Source organism: Ammospiza nelsoni, chromosome 16 (genome assembly GCF_027579445.1).
Source record: "Ammospiza nelsoni isolate bAmmNel1 chromosome 16, bAmmNel1.pri, whole genome shotgun sequence".
NCBI lineage: Eukaryota > Metazoa > Chordata > Aves > Passeriformes > Passerellidae > Ammospiza > Ammospiza nelsoni.
This window is the reverse complement of record NC_080648.1, coordinates 13,156,155-13,167,790: the sequence shown is the minus strand read 5'-3', so window position 1 is coordinate 13,167,790 and position 11,636 is coordinate 13,156,155.

The following is an 11,636-nucleotide window of genomic DNA, read 5'->3' as shown; positions in this document are numbered from 1 at the left end:
CGCTGCCGTGCAAACAGACCCACAGAGCACGGCAGCAATGCAGGGCTGAAGGGCCAGACACACAGACGGGCTCTATTCCCTGCAAAGGGGAAACAGGAGCTGTTTGTCCCCGAGGGAGAGAACTCACAGATCCCTGCACACCCCTGAGCTTGCACCAAGACTCTGCTGCCCACCCTCACCCACACAGCTGGAACATTCCAGCTCCAGCTCACCCTCACCCTCAGCAGGGACGATCAAGGGGGTCACACCTTCGTGGCTGTTTCTGACGGCAGAAGGGTTTGGAGAAAACAAATCCAGTGCCACGTCTCAACAGCACTGCCCTGACCTGCTGGGCCATGGAGGCAACACTGCAGCTGCAAGTGCTGGCCAGGAAAGGCACGTGTTTGGGAGGATGAGCTGCAAGATGGGCCTGCAGGCAGATCTTCAGGGCACAGGCAGGGCAGTGAGTCCAGCCACAGCAGGGAGGCCCCTGTAGATGTTTCTTGCTGGTCCAGAGAGGCCCATGGTGATTTCCCTACCCCAGCCTGAACATGCTGCTTCTCTGGAAAGCTCTGCATGCAGGTAACCCACAGCAGAACAGCTTGGCTTTATTACATGGAGATCTTGGGTGGAACCAGGAAATGAAATCTCTCCCCATGATTAGGGAGAAAGAAGCACCATTGCCAGCCAAGGATGGGGCTCTGACATCCCCCACACCCTGGAAAGGTTCCATTGCTTCTGGCAGGGTGAGATCCCAACAGCAGGACATGTACATTTTCTGTAAAGGGATCATGGTGGCATGAAATGTTGACAGCAGCTTATGGAACCTTGCTGGCTTGTTTGACTGACTGTCTGAGTGGTGTGAAGAAGGACAAAGCCAGGCACCATGCACAGCCCCATCTTCTGTCTTTCCTCCTGGCACAGCTCCCCCAGCCAGGCCAATCCTCTCTGCTTGCAACCACAGGTAATTCTGCAACCCACCCCTTTCTGCAGGAGTTGCTCTTTGGGATAAACTTGGGACAACACTTTTCTTCCCAACCCTGCCTGACTTCAGGTTGAGCAGGAGAGCTGAGGAGGCAGAGCCAGAAAGTTTTCACCAGTTCCAGGTTCTCACTCACCACTGATATGGAATGAACAGCTGGAGCTCAGGAAAAGCTCTCCTCTGCTTCTTGTACTTCCTGGATCACTGGGACAGTAATCAATCCAAATGTGCTCTAAGAGACCATGTTTGTCTTTGTAAGGAAGGCAGAAGTCCATCTTAGTATTCTAGCTATGAGGATTTTGGGGGTTCCATAGCTAGATTGCTGCTTACCCCAAAGCCGTGATTTAATTAGGAAAGGTAATTTTGTTATTAAACCATCTGGTACATTTGGAAAAGCAGGTGGGCTTTTGGATAACCAAGCCCTCCTTCAGTCATGTCTCTCATGGTCTGCTGCTCCATAGCCAAGGAAGTTTTTTTCTGAGATCTCAGGTATCTGCAGCCAACAAGAGCAGCACCATGCTCTGCCACCTCTGTGGGAAGGAGCACCCAGTGCCACCAACCTGCTGGCAACAAGGTGGAGTTGTCAGTGGCTTTTGCATTCACTGGATACTGTACATTTTCTGTACGGGGATCAGGTAATAACCAGCTCACAGCCAATTTTTCTGCAGGGCCTGACTGATACACAGCTCATCCGTGAGCACCAGCCTCCCCAAAGAGCATTTCATCAGCAAAGAGAAGGGATGAAGGAGGGCCCCTGTCACCACCTGGGAGAGCAAGAAGACAGTGCAGACAGGGAGAGCTGGCTCGTGGGTGGCATGCTGAGATCAGCACTGCTGGCCTTGCTAGCTGAGGGCTCACACCTGGCTCCACAGGATGAGACCAAGCCCCCATTGCTCCAGAGGGAACAAGGCACCTCTGCAGTGGTGAAAGGCTCCAAACTCAGGGAAATGCTGGTTCTTGCAGCAATCAGCTGATGCCCTGAAGCCAGAGGTTTGCTCACTTGCACCTTGGTGTGTCTAAATATAATACAGGTATTGTTCTGAGCCCTGCGTCAGCCCTGCCACCAATACCTGATTTTCTCGCCTTCCCCAGCTGTGAGACATGCAGCTTGTGTGAAGGAACTTTTCCTTTCCTTCCTCCCAAATGCACCTCCCAGTGCCACCACTGGCTGATCTGGCCTCCTCTCACGAGATGTCATTGAAAAGCAGCTAATTTGCAATTTCAAGGTACTACTATTTCTACTGTCACTTTCATAATCCTCAAAACTTCACTACAAGTTCCCCTATAAATTATCCGAACAAACCAGCTGGAAAAATGGATAAGCTGCACATGTAAATCCAACTAAGTTTTTCCCTTCTTCCCACTCAGTTCAAACTGTTTCTGAAAGGCCATGATGAGCTGGAAATCAAAGTCACTTTCCAAGTGAAGTTAAATGCTGTGAGCAGAGCACCCAACAAGAACATTTGAAGCACCAAAGCTACAGAGATTTCCCAAAACCCAGCTGTGTCCTCTGGGAGAGTGTTCAGGCTCACCATGCCATGCACATTTCTTCTCTCATTCCTGGTACAAATTCCCCAGATTTAATCTAAATTCCTGACCAATTTTGATTCCATCAAAACTGCTTTTTCTGGTGAATTTACCATGTTGCTCTCACCCATCTCCACCAACTCCAAATAGTCTCAATATACCATGGGTCAACTTCTTCACGTCTTTTTGGACTTGCACCATGAAATCACATGGATTTTCCAAGGGATTGGTGTTGTGTGATTTAAATTGACAGCGTTTAGTTTGAGTCAAGTTCCAGTTGAGGCTGTACATGTGGCCAGAGGATCAATACCTTCCTGTCTTGTGAGGCTTGCTGGTGACCAGTAAGGTGCAGGCTTGCACCAACCACTCCTCCTCAAATGGGATGTGAACAGACCCTGCCTTCTCTCCTCCACCCATTCCTGTGCCATTGTTGGGTGTAGCCTCATGAGGAGCAGCCAGGCACCTATGTGGACAGTTTGATGTTAAAACTGTCCAATTTTCATACTATTTCCCTCTAAAACTATACAGAGGGCTTTCTGGTAATTTCATCTGCAAAAACACACCAGAGGGGAAGGAAACTTCACTTAAAACTGAACATTTATTTCCCATGTTGAGAACTACCCTGTTCAAACCTCACTTCAATCTAAAGGGGGAACGTTAATATTTACTGGGGTTTGAGGTGGAAAGGAAGAGAGGAGGCAGAAGGGGACAAAGAGGACTGAAGGACCCTCACAGAAGAGTCCGTGTCCTTCCTTGGTCCAGCCCTGAACAACTCCTCCGGAGCCAGGATGCTCTACAAAGATAAATCCCCCAAAGCTCCTGCACGTTGTCTATCTCCCCACGCTGCCATCCCCCTCGCTGCCTCCTGCCTTTTCAGGGCAGGACCCCCTCTTCATCCCCTCTCCTCCGTGCAGCACGGAGCCCCCGGGGCTCGCTGGCACCAGCCGGCGTTTCTGGGGGCTCCCCCAACACAAAAAACAACAACAACCTTCAAAGTGCCTCTCGCACGCAGCTGCTCCGAGGGCAGATTCAGGTTTCCCCCACCCCCTTCTACCAATCCCTCCTCACAACACCCACCCTGGCAGATAGCTAAAAACAATCTTTGAGTTTTTCAGGTGTGCTGGGAGGGATTTACCCGACATATTCCGCCAGCCCACCACCGCCCCCCGCCCTGCAGTTGAAGCCCTGGATTTCAGGTTAATCTAACAGTAAAAAGCGCTGCAATTATTTGGCTCTAAGGCTTGGGTCCTTGCCCGGTTCTGACACAGGCACACTCAAACTTCACGGAGGGAGCGGGCGATGCCCTTCCTCCTCCTCCTCCTCCTCCCGCAGCCCGTCACGGGAGGGCTGGCGCTCCTGCGAGCCAGTTCCACCCCTCGCAACTTTCTCCCTCGCCGCTGCCGAGCGCTGCCGCCGGAGCTGCAGCCGGCAGAAGCCCTTGCTGCAGGGATCTCCCGGAGCCCTCTGCTCTGACCTGCCCGCACCATGGAGCCCCGGCGGGCAGCCAGGAGCTGCTGCTGCTGCTGCCGGAGAGGATTCGCAGCGCAGGGAGCGCAGAGGCAGCAGTGAACTTCAGGAGAGGCGCCTCTCCTGCTGCAACAGGTAAGGCACGCTGCTGGCCGGTGTGGGGAGTGGGAATGACTCAGGGAGCAGTCTGTGCAGCATGGATGGAGGAAGGCATGGAGGATGCAGAGATTTAATCGAGAAACTGCTTTTGCATGTGAGTAACTTTTGCTGGGAGCAGCCTTCACCTACAGAGAGAGCTTTGGGATGCAGAGCTCTTCATCTCTTCCTCACTTCTGGCAGCCCTAGCACAGGGCTCATGGAAGGAGGCATGAAAAGTTTCATTCCTGTTTGCATCTGGCTTAGCTGGGGAGCTTCAGCAGGCTGCAGCCAGTGCAAGCAGGTGGGCTCCAGGTATCAAAGCAAAAGTGACGCTGCAGAGCAAGGCAGGTGTGGAGGGAGTCAGCACATAAGCAATCCAGGTGTCGGAGCAGGGCAGGATTTCTGCAGGGAGCAAGCTTGTGCTGGAGTAAATGGATGAGCTGTGGCAGGAGCAGCGATGGTGTCTGGCTGTAGGCTCAGCTATTGGCCATGTCCAGCCCTGCTAACCACGGTGAGGTGATACAGCTCCAAACTCTGTCCCCACGTGCCCCACTGAGCCACTTCCACTGTTGCCTTGAACTGGGCTGTGCTTTGGGGATCCCCTGGGCTGTGCTCTGGGGATCCCCAAGTGCAGTCACAGCGCTGGTTTTCCCCTGCCCGGCTTCCCTGTACACCCAAGTTCCAGGAGCTCCTCACCTGCCCTTGTGCCCCTCCACGATGGGCAGCAGAGCCACCCTTTGTGTCTGCACCTTCATTCACTGCCAGTACCTTGTTATGGGATGAAACCCCAGACAGAGCAAGCCCAGTCCCACTTCAGGGCATGCAGGAATTATTTCCTATGTACATGTGCAGCCCTGATAAAGGAGGTGGAAATGCAGGCAGGGAGGCCTGGGCACTGGGAGCCAACCCTTCCAAACTGCAGTTATCAGCTAATCAGCCTCCCGGGAAATTGGAGTTGGACTCGGTGGAGCACAGCACTCCAGAGGGGCAAAGATCAGCGGTCACGCGACTGGGGTTGCTTCAGAGGAAACCCTCAAAGAAATCTCCTGCTCCTTTGCCTTTGTGGCTGCGGAGGGCTGAGAGTTCCCAGGTGGTGTGGAAATTCAGGCTGTGTGGTGGTACGAGCTGGGCAGGCTCTGTTGGGCAGGCAGGGTTGTGGCCAGCGGACTGCTGCTGGCCCTGGATCCTGGCAGGGGCACATGGATTGCTCTGTTCCCCCATTCCGGCACTCAGAGGGGCAAAGAGCAGGCAGGGGATGTGCAGGGAGCTGCCGTGGCTCTCCAGGCTGTCAAGCTAGAGATATCTGGCAGGTTATTGGAGCTTTGGGATGGAAAGCAAACAGTCTGTACTGGGCTCCTGAGCAGGGCTGGGCTGTATCAGGATTTGGGACAGCAAAGTGTCCAGGCTTGGCATTGTGTGCTTTTATCATCTCCTAATGTGCAGCACCCCTCACTGTATCGGGAATGGTTCAGGGACATCCACCCGTGTGCTGTAGGATTGGGGTTCCTGAGGCTCTGGGCAGGGAGAGGTCTCTAACCCAGCCAGGGGTTCGGTCTCTGCTTCTCCCAGCCTTGCCGGTAGGCTCAGCGTGCTCTAGGACATTCCCAAAATGAGCCCAGGTACCCTGCCTGGGCAGGGGAGAGCACAGCAGGATCCGCTCCTCTCCCTCCCGAGCCTTTCCCTCGCACCATGAATGCATTTCAAACCCTAATGTTCCCAAACCAGTGCAGCTCCCAACCCTGCAAACAAACAAGCGCCGCTCATGTACAGAGGGAGAGTTCAAAGGAGGCACGACACCTGGAATCAGACATCTGTTAGGGACTAATGCATTTTGCATCCTGCTTTCCTGCCAACTGCTCCAAGGCAAGCGCTGCAGGATGGTTCCAGCTCCCTGCGTGCTGCAGCAATGGCATTCCCTGCTCCCTGCACCTCGCTTTGTTGCGTGCCACGTGTGGAGCATGCAAGTGCAGCTGCACCTCGAGCTGTTAGCACCGGGCTTCCTCTTGTATCATGGACAAACATAAGAGGATTAAATACCCCTGAGCCCTTTTAAATTTTTTAAACTGGGTTGGCAACATGGATGCTGCATTGTCTATTAACAAGATGATCTGCTGAGCAAGCATTTTTTTCCTCTAACCACACTTTTTCCTTGGCAATGAGGCAGGTAGTGCTTTATTAGCAAAGAAACTTTCTTCTCTAATCTTGGAAGAAGGAGCTCCAGGGAGGGGCAGGCTGCAAAGGCTGCTTGGAAGGTTTGTAGCTCCGAAATGGACAAGGAGCAGGGTTGAAACAAACCAAAGGAAACACTTTCCTTTTCTGTATGGAGGGCGTAATTAACTGGGGAACAAATTGCCACAGGATATTGCAGGCACCAAAAGTTGTGTTTGGCTTCAAACAAGGTTTTGATCCATTTGGGATGGATGACCCCAGTGAAGGTTTTTAAATGCGGTAGCCCAAGTATCAGACAGGTACTTGCAATGATGCTGAAAAGTGGGAGAAGGAGTTCACTACCTGTGCCTTCTTTTTTATGCTCCTCCACTAAGCAATCAAAACTGGCCATTTTGGGAGAGGGGAACAGAGAGGTAGCCAGGCAGGGCTATTTGGATGCTCTTCCATTGTGTGACTATTTTTGAGTGGCTGGGTTGCCCGTGTGACAGGAGCTGTGACTCAGGCAGCCCGGGAGACGCGGGTTGAGCCACGAATAGCCGCTCCATATGGCCCCGGTTGACAGGGACACTCTGTGCCCAGCCTGCTTGTCACAGGTGCTCCACGCAGCGTCCACGCGCCCTTGCTGGCCCCACAGAGGTGCTGCACTGGCAGATCTCAGAAATACACTCAAAGCAGAGAGGATGGAGCAGGAGGGAGTGACCTGTGCTGGGAGCGCTGACAAGGACACAGTGTGGCAGTGAGGCCAGCCTGGGCAAACGCGGCTGTCTTGGGGGTTAATTTATTTTCTCGGTGAAACACCGAGCTCCCCAGGGCACGGGCTGGCCTTGCAGCAGCTTGGACACGGCACAGGAGGTGGGAGACTGCGGGCAGCTCTGGGAGCTGAAGGGTTTCTATCAGCTCGCAGGTAACCCTTGCATTCAATGAATCCCTGCTGCGGGGAATTTTTGTGGCACGGCTGTTGGCGTGCTGGCCAGCCATCCTTGATGCCCTGATTGTCTCATTCATTTTTTTTTTGCCCTCTGTGTCCTCACGCTGCCTCCAAAGGCAGGAAAGGGGCGGGAAGGAGCAGCTGGAGGCGGACAGATGGACACGGAGAGAGAGGGGCTGAGCAGAGAGCTGCGCTCCGAGCTCACCTGCGGGCTGCAGGAGGGAAGGACCGGCAGGATCTGGGCAGAGCAAGGAGAGAAATCATCAGATCAGTGCAGGGACAGGTCTGCAGGGTGAATGGAATTGCCGGGTAGGAGGACAAGGTGAGGGAGGAGCGCGGTGGGCAGGGCTGTGTGCAGGGCAGACGAGGCTGGGCTGTCCCTCCTCACCTGCACCCAGCACAAGGGGCACAAGGTCCCTCACCAGCTTTCACACCAAGGTGCTCCTGGGCTCCTTCCCAAGGAATTTCAGCGATTTTAGGATAACGTGTGTGTTCCCCACGGGTAATCACCGAAAGGGCACTGGAGGTGATGAGGGCAGCGGCCTCGTTACCAGCAGCCAGGCTGAGTTAAGGTGGCAGTGAGGACTGGCAGGGTCAGAGCCCCTTCACACTGGGCAGAGCTGCTGCTCTCCCCAGGCTGGGGTGAACTGGGTTGGTGTCCCTGGGTCAGGTGTGAGCTGTGTGTGGGACCTCGGCTCTCCCAGCTTTGCAGCACCCCAGTAAACAGCTGGTTTGTGAGCAGCACAATTCATGAAGCTGGGTTGCCTGCGGCGCTCCCTCTTGTGTGGATTCTCTGATGTCTAATAATCGGGTTGGGCTCACATTAGAGCTTTTTCTTCCAGCTGGGAGTCCTAATTTGGATTTCTCTCCTCTGTCCTGCTGCTTTTCACAAGCTTGTGCAAAGTTAACTCCTTTCAGGTCTTTGCCTATCTGGTTAAATGTGGCTGGAGCTGGCCAGTGGATCTGAAGGGTAGCAGGATTGACAGTGTGGTCCCACACACCCAAATCCCTCAGCAGTCTGCAGACAGGGGGATGGTTATCAGTGTAAGCTAACTTGCATCCCAAGCATGGGGAAAATGTGAAAGGCTCAGGATGAGTTTTGGCGGGAGAAAGCAATCAGAGAAGAGTCCAGGACCCCTTGTGGGCTCTCACAGATAGTTTGCAGTGACTGAGGTATGAGGTCCTTGGTGCTAAAGCCTCCACGGCAGCTGAATCACAGGGTGAGTGGTGCACAGTCCCAGCAGCAGCAGCAGAGCTGGGGCACACTCATGTGAGATCCTGGCATGCTCCACCTGGCTCTTGTGCCAACATGCTTGGGCTGCTGCACTGTGGTGCCCAACCCCAGGGCCCCTCACACCCTGCCTGGTGAGCAGCTCCCACCAAATCTCCTTCCTACCAGCACTGGCTGCCCCTTCTCCAGCCCCCAGGGCTGCTTCTTGTCCCAGCCAGCAGTGCCCACTCCCCTGACAGCCACAGTGGGATGTGCTGTCTCTCCCTGGCTCCTGGCTGTCACAGCTGCTGTCCTTATCCACCCCTCAACACCTCCTCTCGTTGTCTGTGCAGTGACAGCTTTTGGATCATAAGCAGGATTTACCCCCTTGCTCCCATAGCTGGTGAGAGCAGAGGAAAGGGATCAGGAATGATGCATAAGGATGGTTCCCTTTGCACAGCCCTTCTTCACTTCCCTCCTGTCATGCTTGCCCTGGGACAGGAGCCAGCAGTAAGGCAGCTGGCACTGCAAGGTTCCCTCAACCCCCAAACCTCACTGAGGGCTCCATAGCTCTGGAGCTGCTCAGTTAACTCTTGCTCTAGAATGATGCTGCAATGCCAAACAGAGAGAGATCATTGACCCTCACAACTCTGCAGAGAGTTCAGCTATGTTCAGGTTGTCCTGTGCCTAAAGATGAGCTTACAAAGTGACCCCTCAGCTAGGTGACACATCTGGGCCAGGCCTAGGTGTTGGCAGCAGTGCAAAATCCAGCTCTCCCTGGGTTCCTCACAGAGCAGGCAGAAATGCACATTGCAGGTAGAAAGGTGGCCTTTGGCTTCACATACCTGGTGGTGCTGTGGGACAGAGGATGGCTTGGGGGCACAGACACGCAGCAGCTGCCTGCTCCAGTGAAGGGTCACAGCAGGAGCAGCATCAGGGCACAGCCAAAGCCCCAAGGATGGAGGAATGGGTGAAATGTCCCAGGGGGAAGGGCGTGAGTGGCTAGCTGGAGGAAGCCACATTGGAGCAAGGTGCCTTTAGAGTCAGTCTGGCTCTGAGCATCCAACCTGTGGAATTTGGGGGAAGGAGGAGTTGGACATCAGAGTAACTAAATGCTTCCCAGCTGCCCTTCCCGTGGAAGGCCATCCTGCCATCTCCTCTCTGGCTCTACTCATCTGTGTCTTGCACCACTCAAGGGGCAGCATCCCCCCTGTTCCCACTGTCAGTCCTGAAGGGTGGTCCTGGTAGGACCCCTCACAGATCTCTTGGCCACAGCAGACCAGGTCTGGGGAAGGCAGGGCTGCCTCAGAATGAAGCATTTTCACCAAGCCCTGCAGCAGTACAGAGAACAAGGTTATCTCTGCCAGATCCCCCTCTCAGCCAGGGCCCAGAGTGCCCCACACCACTCAGTGTCTCACAGGCTTCCCCCAAACTCCTTCAAGGGAGTCTCTGTTCACCGAAACCCCATAGAGGCTGCCATCCCAGGCTCCCTGGGGTACCCAAACCCCCTGGGTTAGAGCCCCTGCCTGGTTCAGATGGCAGATGATGAAGGAACATCTGCAGTGCTTTAGGGCTCTGCCTGTCGTGCTCGGGTGTGTGGGACGTGTGTGTGACCTCCTGCCATGCTGGGCAGGCCAAGGAGAGAGTCTCTGCTCTGTATGCCAGCATGAGACTCATTAACCCATGGCTTTCCATGGCTCTGCAGCTGAGAAGCCCTCAGCAGAGCCCACCCCATCAATACCCAGCCCCTTTCCCCCAGGAACAGAGCTCAGCCGTGGAATAGCTGTGGCACAGGTCTGGCACTGCCCTGGCAGCATTTCATGGGACACTGGGAGCAAGGACAGTCCTTGGAGGTGAAGGGCACGTGCTCCAGGTTCTACATGACCAGCCACCTTGCTCCAGGCTGCCCAGCAACCTGGAAACAATTTCCAAAACTCTGTCCAAGCCATTCAGAGATTGGAAAGTGGAGATGGGGAAGGAACAGCCCAACTGTGCCTGGATGGAATCTGCCAGTCCAGCAGAAAGCTGCACCCACAGCAGCACAGCCCCCGAGCAGGCTGGTGCAGGCAGTTCTGCAAGCACCAGCCCTGCAAAACCATCCACAGGCGCTGGAAAACCCCGAGATACACTCAAGAAGGAAACACCGTAACTGCAGGGGCTCTTTTCATTAGTTTTCTGGCTTTGTGTAGTACCTCCAGGACGTGTTTCTCCTGTGCACTGCAAAACCAAGCAGAGACTGCACAACCAAAGGCAGGAGCAGGATCTCTGAGGATGGGATGGTTTTGTTTGGTTTTTTTCAAAGTCCAGGAAAACAGTTTGAGAGATACCCATCTCCACAGAGCATTCAAACCCCACGGGGTGACTGTGAGCAGCCATCAGGGAGCTCCCCAATGGAAAAGAATCCAATCCCCACTAAAATCACCGTGGCAGAGGAGAGGGCGAACATTAACCAAGCAGCACAGCCTCCCTGCAGGGTGAGCACAGGATATTTCAGCTTTGGGAAGCAAAACATTTCACAGACATGGCCAGCACAGTGTCCATTTAACTCTGTGACTTTGCCACACTGAAATCCCAGGGATTGCTGTCTGGTCAGTCCTGTTTGGGAGCAGCTGTAAGGACATTGCCCCATCTGTAGCTGGACCCCTTCTGCCCCACCAAGCCAAGGGAACAGTGTCCCATCTCCTATTGCCTTCCCAAAACCTTCTACTCACCATCTTACAGGATTGCTCCCTTTGCTCTCTGTTTCCCACTGGCCATGGAAATGCATTGTTAAACTAATTACTTGAACAGCCAGTCTCATCTCCTGTCTTTCCCTGTTCTTGCAGCCTCTGACAAAGAAGCTGATGTGATTTGGGATGATTTTGCTTGGTCCTTATCATGGGGAAGAGGCTGTTTATTGTATTGAAAAAAAAAGGGAGAGAAAATGGAGGGAGGTGAGGGAAGAAAATGAGAGGAAGAAGGAAAACTTGGGATGCATGCTGGCAAAAGAGTAGTAAGGGAAGAGTTGTTCTTTTCCAGTGAAAATGATGATTTTTCTTTAAGCTTCTGATCTCAAAACCTTGTGCCAAGCCCCCACCACAGCTCGTGAGGGGAATGCTGCTCTGGGTGCACTCAGCACTCGCTTTGTTTTGTGTTTTGGGTTTTTATTGCTTTCAAATGCTCCTCTTGAAGGGAATCAAAAGGTGGGGCTGGGGCCACACCTGCCTCCTGGCAGGCTGCAGCACTTTGCTGCGATA